Source organism: Marmota marmota, unplaced genomic scaffold, assembly GCF_001458135.2.
Source record: "Marmota marmota marmota unplaced genomic scaffold, marMar, whole genome shotgun sequence".
Lineage (NCBI taxonomy): Eukaryota > Metazoa > Chordata > Mammalia > Rodentia > Sciuridae > Marmota > Marmota marmota.
Genome location: NW_025999942.1, coordinates 10,466,651 through 10,486,657, shown reverse-complemented (window position 1 = coordinate 10,486,657; position 20,007 = coordinate 10,466,651). Strand labels below are relative to the sequence as shown.

The 20,007-nt window shown below is 33.0% G+C and overlaps 1 long non-coding RNA gene across 1 annotated transcript in view; it reads right to left on the bottom strand.

Moving 5' to 3' along the window:
- Nucleotides 1-12,136, bottom strand: part of LOC125616319 — a 41,380-nt gene extending 29,244 nt beyond the window's left edge. The window contains exon 1 of the long non-coding RNA XR_007346941.1: nt 11,893-12,136. This is a non-coding gene — a long non-coding RNA (uncharacterized LOC125616319). The remainder of the gene's footprint in view (nt 1-11,892) is intronic.
- Nucleotides 12,137-20,007: the final 7,871 nt, after the last annotated feature.

Sequence of the window (20,007 nt, the reverse complement as noted above, 5' to 3'; positions counted from 1 at the left end):
CCCCCACTGGCACCAAGGCCAAATTTGGGGGCTAACAGAGGTGAGGCAAAGAACCTCACCCCCCCACTGGTACATAGACCTATCCACAAGTATGGCTGTTATGCTGGACCGGTGGTCAGTGACGGGTATGATCCAATTGCAGTGGTATCAACCTAAGACAGGAGGCTGATGCCTAAAGGTCAGTTTTCCGATGACGGGTAAGAACCATATGTTGAATTGGACAACCTACTAGGCACGGTCCTTAAGCCACATTGCTTGTTGTTTAATTAATCAGAAGGGGGGAGATGCTGGGAGCCATTAGCCAAGTAGGTATGACAATTTCCTTGCCAGCGTACCCCATGTTGCTTAGTGGAAGGACTCGTGGAAATAGGACATTTTGCAGTGACATTGCATGTATGTGACCTTGCGGATCCGAGTTTAGGGTGTTCCCGGTTTAGGATAATCGGGTTTAGGGCGTTCCAGGTTTAAGATTATTCCTGCTGGGAATAGGGCGTATCCTGCTGCCTGAGTTCCCCTTGAGTTCTCATGGGATTCAGACAGTATTTTTTGGGAGACAGAAGCCCAGTGGGGGTGATTTTGGGCAGAGAACGTGGATTTCCCCAGAACGTGATTGTAGACGGCTAGTGTGAGTTCGGGAATAAAGAGTTGCTGTTTGAACCTACAAGCTGTGTGGTGGCTCGTGATTTTGTGCCCAGCCAGACTGCGGCAATATTGGCATTCTGATCTTCTTAGCTCCCACAAGAATTGGCCATTAAGCTTTACTTACAACCACTAAAGCATTTCCAGCTTGCACTGCTACACATCTCAAAATGCCTCCCACCAAATCCAAAAAGCTCCAAAATTTTCTGAAACACAAGGTCAGGTTAATCACAGCAACACCCCGCTTCTCTGTACCAATTTCTATTATAGTCAGCTTTTTCATTGCTGTGATAAAAGGACCGTACCAGAACAATTGTAGAGGAGGAACGGTTTAATTAGGGGCTCACAGATTCAGAGGTCTCAATCCATCAACAACCACATCCATTCCTCAGAGCTCAAAGTGAGGCTGAACATTGTGGTGGAACAGTATAGTGGAGGAAAGCAGCTCACATGGTAATCAGAAAGCAGAGAAAGAGGTCTCCACTTGTCAGACCAATTCCCACCTCCTCTAGACATAGCTTACTACTTCAGTTACCACTCAGTTAATCTAATTTATTGATTGAGTTAAGACTCTTATAACCCAATCATTTCTTCTCTGAAGCTTCTTGCATTGTCTCACACATGAGCCTTTGGGGGACACCTCACATCCAAACCATAACACATGCCAATTCTTTGTTTTCTCAAAGTTTGACAGAATGATTAAAGCACAGATATCTTCAATATTTATTATATACCAATTAAATAGATCACTGCCAAGTAATGAGTTTTGTCTAAAATGCTACATATAACATTATACTATACAAACATAAACTACCATGAAATGGGATAAATATTTTTCCTAGGTATACAAAGCATATCAACATAAAGTTAACCAGTTCAGTCTTAACACATAAAATCTATATCTGTAGGAGGGACACATCCTATAGAGCATAGTACTATTTGACCTATATTAGTCAATTTTAAATCATAAATAAATATTCTCCATCAACTACAACATATAAAATACTGCTAATCCAGTAATAGAAATACAGAATAATTTAGGATGCATTTAGATTTAGTGACACATAAGCTCTAAATTAGATTTTAGAACAGGAGTTTAATGCATAATATAAATTAATATCTTCATATGTACATATTTGGTTTCCATCAGTGCAAGAGAAGCAGAATCAAAAACTGTGTGAGTATATGAATGCAACCACCCTGGAAAATCTCTTGTTGAAGTCACTACAAATTTATTTCCTTACAAATCTATTAAACTTCTCTAAATTTCACCTCAATTTATTATAATGTTTGACATTATTGACCTCCCACTTTTTAAATCCATTTTTCAGCTAAAGCAGTATAGACTTCTTATCAGCTTACCTCTGATTCAATGACTTCTCTCTGTTCCTACTAATTGACCCTTTCATTGCCATAGGCATTTTTTCAGGCCTTTGTACTTCTCCTTAACAATCATGTTACAGAATCCTTCTTGAGCAGTCACAATAATTAGTGCTATGGTAGTTTTAAATCTAACTTTGTATCTCAATTCCTGTAGAAAAGCATCAGATATTCCAGTAGTATTTCACACTACCTAACTAAACTCAAAAGTTTTTTTTTTTTAATACTTTGTTTCTAATTGGTACACTGTCAAAATATGGAACATCCAGAATAGAAATTAGGTGATTGTCATTATGTTTCCTTTTACTTCATTGCCTATATCAAATGTGACATAAAATCCCTTTCCTTTTGTAGGGTTTGCTGTTGCTTTCCTTAGGAGACACAGCAGTGTCTCCAGGGGCAGTGAGGGTAGTACCTAATAACAACAAGATACATGCTTTTTGAAAAACTGCATTAGGCTCAACAGGAGCAGCCATGGGGGTTGATATGATTCTGTTACTCTCACTTCATCTTCCCCAGCTTTCAACCTCTGGGTGGATTCAAAGGCAATGATTGCTAGAACCAGAGTATTAAGGGCTGCCCCCTGGCTTCAGGGTGTGACTAATAGCAATCAGTCTTGCTTCAGAGCCTGGGAGATAAACATGAAGTAAGACTCTTTCCTTAATTTATTCCTTCCTCTACTCTTCCTCACTTTCTTCTAAGAGCACTCTATAAATAAATAATGCACACCTGAATTACAGGCTCAGGCTGTATTAATAGGAAACCTGACTATGACACCATTCTTCAAAGTATTTCTCAGTTAATCTCTCTATATTCATAGAGCCCTAATTTAATGCCTGGCCTGGATCAACTACAACAGCTTCACAGATCAGTAACTAGTTTCTGCTGGGAATCATTCATATATTTGTTAAAGTTGCACCATATTCAAAGAGAGCTTTCTAAATTATGATAGTCAGTCTATTGTAGTTGCTAAAAGCATCTCTGTACCAAGATTGCCTGGGTTTGGATTCTACTTTCACTGTTATTGACTGCATAATTTGAATGAAATTCCTAATTTTCCATTACTCAGTATTCTAGTCTCTAAGAAAAATATGGAGAAAACAAGGATTTCCTTTTCCTTCAAGACACATGCAAAGCACTTCAAACAGAGCTTGGCATGTGATTAACACTGTGCATATTAACAAGCATTATCATTTTATTTATTTATTATTATTATTAACTTATTTATGTTACTCCCCTTCTCAAGAATCTACATTTGCTCCTAATTGTGCATAGTGTTTCAAATTCAAAACTTCCCTACTAGTTTTCAAGGTCTATATTAATCATCTCCGTCCCACTTTTATGGCTTAAGTTCTCACTATTTCTAATATTAACTCTTCTACTTTCACCAAACCATTATCATTATAATTTTCATAAACACAAATTCTTTAGTTCTCTATTTTTTCCATAGTAATCTCATCTTTCTAGATACAACACACCATTTCTTCTCACAAGGTTGACCTCAAATGCAATTTTTCTGAGAATCTTTCAAAACACATTACCATGCTGTTAATTATTTGACTGTGTCTCACATTTGACAGTAGAACCATATTTTCATTTCGGTTATCTGCAAAGAAAATAATTTCCTTAATTATTTGATAGGCTTCTCTTAATTAATGAATTTCTCTTAACTAACTAATTTCCTATTGTAGGGTTTGCTATTGCTTTTCTTAAGAGACACATATTGGAAACTCCATGAGGAAAAGCATCATGTTTTATAATTATTATACATCACAAACACTGGTCAAACTAGCATTGACCAGTGTTAGTATATGTTAACAAAATGTTTTCCTTGATAAGTACAAAGAACTAATTTCACATTTTACTGAATATCAACAGTAGGCATAAACATGACATTAAAATGATATCCAAGTCATAGGGAAAACAAAAAAAAATTAAAGTTCAGCTTCTCTAATTCTTTTTTTATTCTTTTTAGTTATACGTGATAGTAGAATCTATTTTGACATAATTATGAAAGCATGAAATATATCTTGTTCTAATTTCCCTAGTACCCTTCATTCCACCTACTGTTCCCTTCCCTCTATTGATCTTTCTGCCATTTACCCATAGTTTTTTTTTAATTAATTTCTTATGGATATACATAATGATGAGATTCACCATAGTTATATTCATATATGTACATAGGAAAGTTATGTCAGATTCATTCCACTACTCTAATTCTTATGATTTAGATACAAAGTGCCCCAAAAGGCTCATGTGTGAGACAGTGCAAGAATGTTCTAAAGTAAAATAATTATGAGTGTTGTAATCTATCCAGTGGATTAATCCATTGGTATAGACTACTTGAGAAGTGACTAGAAGCAGGTAAGGTAAGGCTAGAGGAAATAGTTTACTGAGGACATGATTTGGGGGGTTATATTTTGTTACTGGTAAGTTGGGGGAGCTCATTCACTCTTGAGATCGATTGATATCTCTCTCTCTCTCTCTCTCTCTCTCTCTCTCTCTCTCTCTCTCTCTCTCTTCCTGATTGCTATGTCCTGAGCTGATTTCCACTGCCACATTCTACCACTATGATGTTCTGCCTCATTCTGGGCCCAGAGCTATGGAGTGGTTGACCACGGACTGAAACCTCTGAAACTGTAAGCCAAAATAAATTTTTCCTCCTTTAAACTGTTCTTATTGGGTCTTTGGGTCACAATGACACAAAGATGACTAAAACGCTAATCCATTTATTTTCCTCAGGTACAAAGCTATTACAAGTATAAAGCTAAATGAGAGATTTACATGGTTGTTAGAGTTAATAAAATGGAAGAAATTAGTTATTTCTTTTTTATCAGAAACATTCCATCAGCACAGAGAAGCAATATTATTTGTCTGTTCCTGGATATTAATATCTAAGTTACTTACGAAAGTAATTTCTTTTTACTGCATTTAATATGGCTTAAGAGCTACTAAATGCATCATCTCAGTTATATTAGTCTATATTATATTGGTGCATTTAAGGAACACTAATATATAAGGTGAGGAAATATTAATCAATGCGTACTAAGTTATATTTAGACAGGAATAAGAAGTTCTGATATGCTATTGCACCACAGGATGACTGTACAGAGAAATCTCAAAAAGGTAAAGCGAAATATTTTAAATGTTTTCACAACAGAGAAAGGAGATATGTTTAACTTAAATATTACACAGTCATACATATATTAAAACATCAATCACATGGTGCCCCAATAATTGTATAATTTTTATGTTTACTGTCTCACTTAAAAGATTAAAATAATTTAATTTTAAAAATAAGTAGGTAGATAAAATATAGAGAAGCTTAACAAATATATCTAAAATTATTTATGGCTTTTTAGAAATAAATCTCTAATTTTCTTACAATATCTGTTGAGGTCTAGGGTTTATTGTGCTTAAACCAAAACATGAACTTGTCACTTTTCCTCTCCATTAATATTATGACAGGTCATTAATTTGGTGACCAGTAAAATGTCATATTTTCAGCATATCATGCTGACGTGGCACCCCCTTTCTCCACAGAAAAGCCTCTTCATCATGGCTGATTTTAGGACTGTCAGCAAGAGTCTCTGCAAAAGAGTTCAATGTAGATAAACTTCCTATTTTCATGTCACCCTGTTTACTTGGCCACTGGCCAAGAAGATACCAGCACTCCAGGGACTTGACACCCCCTTACTAGTTTTTCACAAACATATCCAGTATAGTACTTTAAATAAATGTGCAAACAAGGCCTCTGGCCTTGAGCTGGGCTTCACAGAGATGTCTACATTTTTAAGATAAGTTACAAATGGGCCCATGGTAACAGCTGGCAGGTGGAGGAAAGAAGGGGGAGAAGAAGCTCTCCCCTTCTCAGGTGTTGTCCTTGAAGAGTTAACTTGCCCAGAACAGTGAGAGAAAAAGCTGCTTTCATGTGAACTTTTGCAAACTGTGAACTTCTGATCCCCTCCCCTTACATGCTGGGTTTAAAATTCTGAAAGTCCCTGAACTCGGGGTTCAGGGGATTGATTGATTACAGCAAAAGCTGTGCCCTCTGAGCCTGGCTGCAGCCAAATAAAACTGTTTCCTGCTATCTTTGGTGCCTTGCCTCATTTGTCCCTACAACAATGCTATACTGGTTATTGTACTATGGACTTGTTATTATACTATGGTTATTCTTAAAGGGAATTTTTTCAAATACTATACTGACTATATTGTGTGTTCTTATTTTCTGATTTTGCATATATTCCTGACTTAAAATTGTCCTTCAGGCTCTCCCAAGTATCTTTTATACTAATGAGTTCTTGTTTTGTTTTGTTTTGTTTTGTTTTTTAAGCAAAATCAAATGACATTTTTTTCATCTTTTCACCTGGTAAAAATAGCATTAAGATTCTACTTAAAATTTTTTTCATTGAAAACATACACAAACTTTTATATAACAGATCAGATAACTATTTCTTGGTAAAGGAAATAGAATGGACTGTGGTAGTGTACACGTGAAGTAGGATTCATTGTTTTTTCCAAATGATTCTAATATTTTTGAACAATAAGGTTTTTCTTATTCTTTAATTTAAAAAAATGAGTTTTACCTCTCAAAAAATAAAAGAATTAAAATTCTCCCATTTTAGCCTTCTGAAAATAAATTACTAAGTACCATTAACACTAAGACTTGTAAGGAAGCCAAAGCACCATGAAGAAAAAGTCTTTTTCTGTTTTTTTCTTTTCTTTTTTAACTCAGATACCTAAGAAGTCCTGTTTTTGAAGCAAAAGTATCTTTTTTCATACTTCTTTTCATAGTATAGCAGAATAATTAAGGACTGAATTTTGGAGCCCATGTAGACTTGATTCAAATTCCGAGTATGATTTTATTCTCTATGAAAGAAGGTCAAATTGTTTAATCTAAGGCACAATTTCTTTTCTAGTAATACATGGAAAGTTTTCTTATGAACAAAAGCATACTAAAATAATAAATATATTTTTGAAATTATATGATTATCAAATATGTAAAAGGATGAAAATAGAATACAACACATCTTGAAAGATCCAATATTTCTGTCTGTAGAATAGTAATCTTCTTGTCATCATCAAATATAATTTGACCATAAAATTAGCAAATATAATTTGATCATAATTGATCATAATAGTATTTTATTAATGATTATATTTGATCATAATCATTATATTTGATCATAAATTTAGTTCATGATTATTTGAAAGAGTTCAACTAATATATATTTATACATATCTTTTTCAACTCCTTAAAACAAAGGGCAAACCCATCCTTTATCCTGCTATATGGGCCCTATTCTCCAGAATTAACATGTACATCCTTCCAAATTTTCTATAAACATTGTAAATAACATTATTTCCAACTCAGAATATGTTAGCTATAATATTTTTCCACTTATATCTACTCAACACAATTACTTTTAATAATGGTTAAAGTGGGATAAAAATTTAACAAGCTGAACCTACATATTTCAATACTTACCTGTGTATTATATCAGAAAAGACACTGAAAATCCCATAATTGTCCTACTATTAAAAATTCAAGTATGTCAAAGTTAATGTTGATTTTATCTTTCTAATTTTCATCTGTCATGCCTCATTACAGGTAGCCTATCTATTAAAAAAATCCACTCTGTTTGGTATTCAGATGTTTACATGCAAATATTTTGGTTCACTTGTTGATAATCAATTATGACGGGCAATTTGTGAGAAATCTATATTTATCTTAAGATTTTTGTGAGGGCTGAGAACAAAAGTGAATTCAGAACTTTGGGTGTTTTACTTCCAAAAATGTATTAATGTATTACCTAACCTAATTATTATTCTGAAAGAATAATAGGTTAACCAACACATTTATTTTCTAATTTACTTTCTTTTACCTAACCTGATTATTATTCTATTTAAAAACAATACTAGCAGTAAATTAATATATCAACAGAGACATGACATTTTATAAACGGATTAATAATTGTGACATACATAAATTTAGAAACTCATATATAACATAGCCAGCATTCAAATAAAGTATTTTATAATGGGGAATCCTAAATTCGGATAATTTTTTAACTTGAAAAAGATTTATTTGTAAATTTTGAATGATGTGATATATATAAATTAAATATGATTTTTACAAATGAATATTTAGTGATTGCTTATATTAGCTTTTGATATCTTTCCTGAAAGAACAGTGGACCATAAGACAAATTACTCAGATTAGGCCTTGACTTCCTTAATAAGACTCCTATAGCACAAAAATTAAAATAAAAAATCAATAAATGAGATGGATTCAAACTAAGAAGTTTCTTCTCAGCAAAAGAAACAGTGAGGTGAATAGAGAGCCTACAGAATGAGAGCACTACAGATAGAGCACTAATCTCTAGAATATATAAAGAACTCAAAAATCTTAGCCAAGGAACTGAACAGACATTTCTCAAAAGAAGATACACAATCAATCAACAAATATATGAAAAAATGTTCAATGGAAATCAAAACTAGAGATTTCATATCACTCCAGTCAGAAAGGCAACTATCAAGAATATCAAGAATACAAACAACAATAAGTGTTGGCAAGGATGTGGGGGGAAAGGCACACTCATATATTGCTGGTGGGACTACAAATTGGTGCAACCAATATGGAAAGCAGTATGGAGACTCCTTAGAAAACTTGGAATGGAAACACCATTTGACCCAGCTATCCCACTCTTCAGTCTATACCCAAAGGACTTAAAATCAGCATAGTACAGTGACCCAGTCACATCAATAGTCATAGTAGCTCAATTCATAATAGGTAACTATGGATGCAACCTAGGTGCCATTCAATAGATGAATGGATAAAGAAAATGTGGTATAGATACACAGTGGAATGTTATTCATAATTAAAAGAGAATAAAATATGGTACATGCAGATAAACGGATGGAGTTGGAGAATATAATGCTAAGTGAAGTTAGCCAATCCCAAAAAAAACAAATGCTGAATGTTTTTTCTGATTTAAGGATGCTGATTCATAATGGGGTTCGGGGGGCATAGGAGGATTAGATGAACTCGAGATAGGGCTAAGGGGAGGGAGAGAAGGGAGGGAACATGGGAATAGGAAAGACGGTGGAATGAGATGGACATCATTACCCTAAGTACATGTATGAAGGCACAAATGGCGTGACTCTACTTTGTGTACAACCAGAGATGTGAAAAATTGTGCTCTATGTGTGTAATATGAATTGTAATGCATTCTGCTGTCGTATATATCAAATTAAAATTTAAAAATAAGTAAAATTTTAAAAAGACAAATTACTTATGTTTACATTATTTAAAATTATTATATTTCAAAAACACATTTCCCAGTGCTAATGATTACATACTATAAGTAATTTGCCCTAAGACAACACTCAGCTATATTAATCAAAAAGAAGGAGAAAGTTTTAAATCCATTTGTTTGTTTCCTACTTATGTGATAATTATTTGCTTTAAGCCAATAGCTAGTTTTACATCAATTACAATTTTTCATTGTGCAAGTATATAAACAAGGCAGTACAATATACCTACAGTTTTTCAAAGCCATTTTTTAGGTTTCCCACAGATACTTTCACATATTTATTAGTATTAATTTAACCTATAATTATAAAGATGCAAATTGTTTATAATATATCACTATAATTTTAAACCATAATGTTTTCTAAAATATTAGTTGGGAAGACATTAAACCATTAGGTTGAGATAGCTCCGGCATTCCAGATTTCTATACATGCAAAGCCCAAGTTGGAATAGCTTAGAATTTTCCAACTAATCTCTAACTAGGCCACTAGTCCTCCCTAACCAATCTAATACTTTCTTGTTTCCAGGAACACCTTATGAAAGTTTTCCTTCTAGCTCTTTTGGTGAGGCTCTGATTAATGTATTGATATCTGTCCAAATAAACTTTAAAATTTTAGTGTGCCTAAATCTATCTTGAAAACAATGTAGAATATTATGAATATAGGAGAACTGCATAATGTATTCCTTAAAAATGTTTCAAATGAGAAAGAAAATGTTAACTTATGACTAATAAAAGATGACTAGATAATATAAATTATATTCCACTGCTCTTTTCTTTTAAAATAAGCATGTATGTGTTATACTTTTGAGCTGATTATGTCACTTGTCTACTAAAACATACATATGTACATATATAAATATTTAATAAATTTATGAGTTAAAAGAAGTAAATTTAGTTATATAAGGAATAAATCTTACTCTGAAGTATGTAATAGAATTTTATCTTAATGCTAGTTCAGAATAATGTATTTTAAAATTTTATTTATTTATTTATATGTGGTGCTGAGGATCAAACCCACCTGCCTCACAAGTGCCAGGCAAGCACTCTACTACTGAGCTACAACCCTAGCCCAGGATAATGTACATCTTGACACATATTACATCATTGAATAGTTCTTTCAACAGTAATTACTAATAATTAATTCAGCTTTACAATAATATTTTTTAAATAAATATGAATAATATAGAAGAATACTGGACCCTACATGACCTAGATTATTTATTCAATGTTATGATCTTTACCAGATATTTCTAGATGGTAGAAATATAGTCATAGTAGAAATATAGCCATATTTTTCAAAACCTTTTTAATAGTCCATACATAGGTATGTGTGTGTGTTTGTGTATCTAGTTATATATAACTTTAGTTACAGAGAAACATATATAGCCATAGATATAAATAAATACAGATGTTTATATAAAATACAAATAAAACCATTTAATTTTTAAAATATAGGGAGGAGAATATTGAAAACATTTTCCTACTTGGATAATTTATAGTTTCTATTGATTTATTATTATAAAATGTGACATACATACAGATAATCTAAAACTTTTTGCACATGTATAGTCATGCCTCAGTATCTACAGGGGATTAGTTCCAGGAACTTTAAGGGCACAAATCTCCAAGGGTGCTCAATTACTTTATATAAAATTTTGTAGTATTTTCATATAACCTATGCATATCCTCCCAGGTATTTAATACATTAATAGATTATTTATAATTCCTAATACAATGTAAACACTCTGTATTGTTTATGGAATAATGACAAGGAAAACATTCTGTAAACGTTCAATAAAGATGCAATTTAAAATAAAATTTATGATCCATGGTTGGTTGGCAAAAACAGATATGAAGATTTGACTGAATTGCTCTTTAAAGTAACCAGAATTTCGTTTTTCACTTAAAACTAAAAAGAATTAGAAAAGTTATATACAAAATCACCATCCAATTTAATGGATTTCCTAAAGTAAACTTGGAATTATCAACAGTAATTTTTTTAAGAATATTGAGAAGTAGTAGCCTTCAAACACATTAGACTTTAATAACATGGGGTATCCTAGAAGCTAAATTTAATAAATGCAAAATAAAGTTGTCAATATGAATTTTGACATCAACCTTCAATTACCGAGTTAAAATCATATATATATGTGTGTGTGTGTGTGTGTGTGTGTGTGTGTGTGTGTGTACACACACACAATAACCTGACTTTTTAAATTTTTTGAGAATAACATACCTCATTTTAGGCATATTTCTTAAATGATATTTTCATTTAGTATGATTATCAGTTACAAAAAGTAATATTTTCCTCTAAAGTTATCATCAATTATATATCATTAAATCTTTATATTTGTTTTATTTCCTAAAAAAGATGGTTCAGTATAAAAAAGGCATTGTAACTGTTCCCAAAAAATAAATAAAAACAACAAAAATTACAAGATATCTTAGAAATGTCCATCCTTATTCCTGTAATGATAAAATATTCTGCAATCTTCAAATCAGTCTATCACATTTAAACATATGAATGCATATTCCCAATAAAGAGAGACTAACATACCTGTGTGCAGGTATCTTTCAGTTCCCAGGAATCAGGATAACATTACAGAGTTAGTTGCTTCTGCTTCAAGTAACTTACTGTCTTTCTGAAGGTTTGCTCAGCATGATGAACAGCTTGATAGAATTCTTCAGAGCTACTGGAGTCCAAATCACTTTGAGGTGTTAGTCAAAGGCTGGTTAATGAGGGCCTGTAAATCACAGACACACAAGACTGTGTTTATACAAAGTACTACTAATCATCAAGTATAATATGTAGATTTTTTAGAAAATTTTAGGAAAAAAGTCCAGCTGAATTTATTTTCAAGAGTTTTTTTTATACAAACCTAATGAAACAATTCCAAACAATCTAATTCAGGTCAAATGATTTGATGGGAGAAGAAATAAATGAATTGAAAATTATAAATTTTTGTTTTGTAAAAAAGATGTTAAGATAGGATTTTTGTATTTTTTAGCATATTAGTCAATCTGAAAAGTCACAAAAAGTTATTAAAATTTATTCTAAAATCAATTAACAAGGAAATGTTACAATGTGTTAAAGGAAATGTGTTATATGTAAACAATAGAATACTGTTCAGCCATAAAAAAATGAAATCTTGTAATTCGAGGCAGTATGGATGAACTTGATGGACATTATGTTTAGTGAAAATACCCAGTATAAGCAAAAGTATAGGCTATTCTCTCTTCCTAAACATATTCTAAAAATCCTAAGTACGATATTAGGAACCAAAACCAAAAATATACAATAAAAAATGATAATGAATCACAACTAATTGTGATGAATTTAAAAAGCATGTTTTTTTGGAAGTTCTTGTCAGTATGATGTGAATAAAAAGTGAACCTATAATTGTTAGATAAGAAAACACATTCCAACCCCAGGATATGGTCATTTCTCAGCATTTATTTTGAGAGTCAGGTTCAGGCATATGTAGCAAGAACAGCAGAATTCATGTACACATTAATCAGAAAGTCACAAAATGTCTGCAAGGCACATTTTTAAAACTAGAAAGAATGTATCATTTGCTCTCACATCCCTACAGAAAATGGAGTCAGGATTGTAGGTTAATAAGAGACAAAAATTGCCCCAAAAGAGTCCCAGATATTTTTGATACAGTACCCCAGAACACATGAACAGGATCTAAAATTCAAGAAACTACAGTCTGTCAGAATGACTCCAAATTAATTTTTATAGGGGGTTTGAGACAAAGGCTGCATCCAGATGCTTATGTTTGTTACCATAAAATATTGAAATACCTAAGGCAGAAATTTACACACTTCACTAAAAATTTCATAATCTGGGAAACGTTATCAAGAAAATAATCTACTATCCTTTATCTTTAAATCATCCAAGACATGATAGAGGCAATATTAAAACAAATAGTGAAAAAACAGAATCTTACAATTTTAGAGCTTAGTGAGAATCTAGAAATAAGAGTATATACTATTTGATAGAATTTATTGAGGGCCAAAATGTTAACCACTGTCAAGATAGAATCTTCTTTTATGTAATCTAAATACACTTGAGCCTTTTCTAAAAAATTTGAAAGTAATTTAAAAGAATAAAAGATTGGAGAGCTAGAAACTAGACTCCAAAACTTTTTTCCCCTAAATTCAAGTTTTCTCCTAGATTTTTTTTTCCTAAAAGTTCTCATGCTTTGATCCTATCCATATTATATCTGAGACTAAGTCAATTTTCTTCAAGGTCATCCAATCTGTCTGATAAATGGTTATATAGGTTTAACTTGATTTTCTCTCATACAGTTCCTCATAAATCATTTCCTGATCTCAAATGTGGGTAGGCTTTATTCTCTTTGACCTTTGTTTCAAGATGGGATTTAAAAATGAATTTCCACATCCTAACACTCATGATTTTTAAGCTAATCTTTAATATTTCACTTCCCTCTATCAAATATCAAATCAAATATCTTATTAATTTGACAAATAAGACCTAAAAAGTTTTGAAAATATAAAGTCTTTAACAATATTTCCTATTTGTAGTAAATAAAAATTATCTCATTAACAATATTTCCTATTAACATTAAACTAAAATTACAAAATAAATTTACAAGCAGTTTTTTGTTTCCCTGAGTGATGTTATATTTTGTTTTCAAAAAAATATATATTATTTGAAAGAACATTTCTCGAATATCAAAGGAATAACCCATATTTATATCATCTTGGGCAGCAACCTGAAAATAGTGAAAGATGTGTTGACTGTTTTAGCCTAGCGATATAGTAAGCATTTCAGATAATGTATTGCTTCAGAATGTTTAGTTTAAAATGCTTAATATTTTGGGCTTCAGAACTTTTTATTTAAAATGCTTAATATTTTGGGCTTCACAATGTTTTGTTTAAAATGCTTAATATTTTGTAGCTCAGTGGTAGGGTGCTCAACTCACATCTGGAAGGCACTGGGTTCAATCCTCAGCACCACAATAAAAATAAAATAAAGGTATTGTGTCCATCTACAACTAAAAAAAAATATTTAAAAATAAAATACTTAAATACTTTATGTGAGGCACATATTTTAATTGAAAGCCATAAAGTCATTATTATAAAAATATTAAAGTTTAAAAAGTGACCTAAAATAAAGAGAAAAAAGAAATTTAAATAAATAATAGGCCACTTTGCAGTGTAACATTAAGTAACAAAAACATCATCTTTACATATCAATATCAAACGACAAACCGTATTCAAAATAAATGCTTAGTTATGTTAAACACACTAATTTTTATATCTTTTAATAAGTTCCAAAAGAGAGGTTAGATACAGGAAATATTATAATACATGAAGTTCAAGCAGCAGGTACTGTTACTTAGAATGAAGAAAAATGAATAGTCATTAATGTTCTTCTGGATACAATTTTATTTTATAAGATAATTGGAATTTTAAGTAAGGCTTTTTATCAGAGTATTGAAACTCGTGTACACACACATACACATACACACACACATACAAAAGGGTGGAATAGAAAAATAAATAAAGAAATTTGATTTACAAACCAAAGAAGTTGTTTATGTATTCTCAATATATCAGTTGGTTCTAGCTCTCCATGTGTCTATAAAATGGAGTATCACTTTTAAAAAACTCCTGATATGATGCTCATGGAAATAAATAGGTATATATTTTAATACACTTTTTAATATAAGTTTTAAGTTTATTTTCAAAGAAACGCTGGGTGTGAAAATGTAATTATATGTATTACATACATGTCAATATGGTGCAACATGTTCCTTGAAAAAATTATACGTATAAAAAACAATCCTACAAAACAAATCATGCATTTGTTTCTGTTATTTAATTTGTGGGGGGTGAGGGGGACACCACACTGTTTTATTTCAACCTTCAAACAACATAAGAGGTGACAGCTTCTGACACCAAACCATGCAAGTAATAATAAAGAACATTAAAAATTTTAACAAAAAGAAAATCACTTATAAAAAAACAAAGACTTGACATTTCACAACTGTCCACTGGCAGTATTCTGGTCAAGTAATTCAACAACAGGGTCTGAACAAACCCCTGACCCTCAGGGAAGCATCATGTTCTTCTGACAATTCACAATCCTGGTCACCACACGCCACACTGCTCCACTCCTATAAACAGGATTAAAACGTCACTAGACATTGTGGGGCATTGCAATTAAAACTACCTACAAACAAAACAGAGTAGCAGAAAAGAAGAAAGTCAAACTCAGAAAGTCAGGGTCATATGTTTTCTCTCATATATGGAAGCTAGAGAGAAAAAAAAAAAAGGAAACGAAAGGTGTATGTGGTGTGTGTGGTGGGGGGAAATCTCATGAAAATCAAAGGGAAATCAGTAGATACAAGGGACCAGGGAGGCGGGAGAGGGTTAGTGCTGGGAAGTGATATTGGTCAAATTTTATTGTCATATTGTGTGCATATGCGAATTTGTAACAACAAATCCCATCATTATGTACAACTATAATGCACCAACTTAAAAAGTCGAAAAAATTTTAAATGACATAATAACAACACTTAAGAAGACTGGACTTAACTGCCCCTACCTGCCTCCCGCGCAGAGAGCGGACCACCCTGGTACAGACAGGTTAAGGCAAAGGCTCCAGGAGAGGCCGGCTGCCCTGGCTCAGCAGGAGACAGGTGAGCTCACTGCTCCTGCAGCAACAGGACAAAAGCTTCTCCCTGGTGCTCAACAGGCCGTGCTGCATTCCCAAGTAGACCCCACATCTGGGTTCATTCTGATGGCCGTGTTCACTTCCCAGGTCAAACTTCCAGTACCAAATAAAATTCCCACCACCTGTCACTGAAGGATCTGTCTGTTGACAGTGATCCAAAGGTCGACCTCATCCCCAAACTTCTGGGTCACAGCTCTGTTCAAGGGATGCAGGCCTTAGGGTCTGCCTAGATAGGAACTCCCTGTAGGAATTCTCTTTCCCACGGTTCTTTGAATCTTCCCTTAAGTCGGAGACCACTAGGAAGCAACTGGACAGCCAGCAATCACCTGTGACAGGCAGCCTTCACCGCCCTCGATGAGGGTGAGGGCAGCGTCCACTCCAGCAACTCCATCCAAGGCCAGATCAGTCTCTGGGTAGAGATCCAGGTCACTGCGGGTCGGGTGGTCCAGCAGGACTAGGGAAAGAAATGGGGCTGCAGAAGCTCCTGCTTCGCCCTCTGAGCTGTTAGCTGCACAGCGTGGACACCTGTGGAGCAGCTTCCAATTCCCAGCACTTGGTTATTCACGTGGCTCTCCATGGCCTTGAGAGCCAGCAGCACTGTGGCCTCGGCGGAGAAGGCTAGCCCCCACAGTCCTGGGCCTGGGTGCCTCACACCTGCGCAGTGCACGCCCCTGCAACAGCATGTAGGACACCCAGGAGAGCCAGCTGCTCCGCCTCTGTGGAGGCCACACCCTGGCCTTATGGGCTGCCAGGCCTGCTTCTGAATTTTAAAATTTATAATTTGTAGATATCCCTATTTTGAACTAAAAGTGTTTTTAATATTTTCAGGAACTTTAAACTCAAAATTGTTGACAATGGTTAGACTGACAAACTACATTTAGATGCTGGAACATTCTCGAAAAAGAGAAAGAGAAGAATAATAGATGACTCCCAGAGGAACTTTTCACAATGCAAAATGTGATAAAATTATGAATGTGTTTTTGATATATTGCAGCCTATAGGTACTAAATCCTTTTCCATCAGTGAACCTAATATTTTAAAATCAAAGCACTCTACCTTTAAAACTAATACTAGATTAATCTTACTTGAACATATACTCGCCATTAATTTAGAAGGCTACACTAATTATCTTCAGTTAGTTTTATCATCATGGAATGTTGCTAAAAAATAATATTATGAAACATAATTATGAAAAAAAAGATTTTATTGTGGTAATTGTGAAAACTATCTAAACATGTACATTCAGAAGCAAATTGTCCCCCCAAAAAATCTGTTTCCAAACTTCCGAATTCTTAGAAATAATTTAATTTGGGGGAAATAGAAAATCCAAGAAGACCAAAATCTCAAGATAATTAAGATAGGTTCAATAACCTAAACTTTTTCAGTTATTATTTGTGAAAATTAAGATTTAATAATAAAATCTGAATTTAAAAAAAATCTTAATTTGATTATTGTTAGAGTAATATTTTCATGACAAAAACGAGGACTTTATAGTAGAGGCTTTATATCAAATAAAAGTTCAAGAGGAATGAACTTACTCTTTAGATGACAAATAAAAGAAAAACATGTGCATGTACATATACTGTAAACTCTTTTAAATGTTTAGAAAATGTTTATTGTGTATCATTCTAAAATATCACATTCTCTTTCAGATTCCTTAATTCTTACTAGAAATGATATGTTTGACCTATTCTAGTTCATTCATTATTCACAAGGTATCTCTGGCCACAAGAAAAGTACCTATCAAAAAACCTAGAGTCTCACTTTCCTTCTTCTAATGAACTAGTCAGGAGTAAAATGGCAATTAACTCTGGAAAACAAACACTTAGAAAAGTAAGTATTACTTTATTTGTTTTGTCATATATGATAATAAAAAATATTTTCTCATAGCAATTGCTTTGGTAAGATGAACTAGGTAAAACTTCAAAACTTGAGAAATTTTGAAATACATTCAAGAAAACAATTTTTCTTTAAATTTTCAGCTATTCAACAAACAGCAATTTTGTTGTTGTTGTTGTTGATGATGATGAATTATCACAAAATTAAAGCATCCACATTGCTAAGCAACTCAGTGAGACCCTGTCTCTAAATAAAATACGAAAATATAGAGTGGGGATGTGGCTCAGTGGTTGGAATGTCCCTGAATCCCCAGTAACCCCACCCCCCAAAAAAAAGCATCCACATAACCATAATCCAGGTCTAAGAAAAGAGAAAAAAATAAAGAGAAGGATAGGGAGAAAAAAGGACGAGGGGGAGGGGAAAGAGAAGGAGAAGGAAAAAGGAGCTTACAAAAAGTTATCTCCCCTCCTCCATTGCTCTACCTAATGACTACAGTCCTGCTTTTTAACGCCAACGATGTTCTTTGCCTGTGTTTGAAAGTTACATAAATGACTTAATTAAAATATACAGATAGAAATAGACAGGTACAAATAGGTACAATAAAATGGTGTACAGATATCCATACGTAGTTATAGGTATTTTTAGTCTAAAATTCTCAAAATAATGAACTAAAGAGTTACTATGGAAAGGTACTTTTTAAACACAGGAAAAAAACTGCTGCTTACAATAAATGAAGTACAATAAATGTTTTATTTGCAATGTGAGCTATACAATTTTTTCATTAAAAAGTCTTGCTGAAAAAAACAATTTCTTAAAAATATGATACAATAATAAGAATTGAAAACCACCATTTTCTTTCTCCCCCTTTAACATACATCATCAGTAACAAGAAAAACAATGGAAGCAATCCCAGAAAATACAAAAACACAGGTTTTTCTACATCTGTCCAATACTTCCAACTGTAACTGAAATTTTACCTTCTTCATAAATCCTTCCAGCCTTTCTTATTTCTATTGATTACTTCTAAAGGTAAAAACACTGGCTAAAGATTGCTAGTGGAATTCTGGAGCAAGGATAAAATTTGGATTTCCCTGTTCTTACACTAAAGTTCTTCCTTTATATCTCTCTAGACATTACAACACAATTCTCAAAGTAAGATGTCAAATTAATTCTTTATCTAAATAAATTATTATGGACAGACATGTATTTAATATAGAAGAGCAATTTCTTTTTTTTTCTTTTCTTTTTTTTTGTATTTTCCTTATGTAAATATGCTGCAGAGGAAAAGCAAAAAAAAAAAGTGTACTGTTCTTAGAATGTTAGTAACTTGACTGAATTTTATTTTTCTAACTATATTAATTAGTAAATCATTCCAGATAAAATTAAACTATTGTGGGTAGACCAATTCAGTTTTAGTAGCAATTGCATCTGCTAATTTTCCTGTGTGTATTCAATCTTACATTGAATTAATTTATACCATTTATATACAATAGGTTTTTGAGGAAGAAAACTTACTTCACATGTTTCAAAGTTTTATTTGTTGCCACCTCCCAACATAGCCCTTTGGATCAAACTTATTTACTACCTTATATAACCTGCTGTGTTCCATGGAAGGAACTGGATCTCTGAGCATACCATCCCCTGCAACATTTCCATCCTTCATTACTAACTGGATTCATTTTTCACGTGGTCAGTGAAAGATAGAGGTTGATGAGAGTGAAGAATGAAAAAGAGGGCAACTTACTATTTTCCTGTTCTCTTCCAATGTGGTACTTGATTTACACACATTCCTCCAAGAGTCAGTCCATCCCACACAGACATTGTAGTTGCCAGTTGACTCTGAGCTCTAGATTTATCATTTCTTCCTCTTGTCCTTTCAGCTTAGAGGTGGTAAAGGCTTCCCAGTTTTCTAGTTATCTTATCATTATCTTGTTCCTCTAATACCATCAATGCCTGGGTAAATGGTATCATTAAATTTCTTCATTTGAAACAGTATGAATTTTGCTATACAGGGACCTTTCTGATTAGAGCAGTGGCTCTAGGAATTTGAGAGCCTCATATATTTGAAAAATGCACAGATGATATTGGCAGGTAGGAAATAGAACACTAGAATTTCAGCGCTTA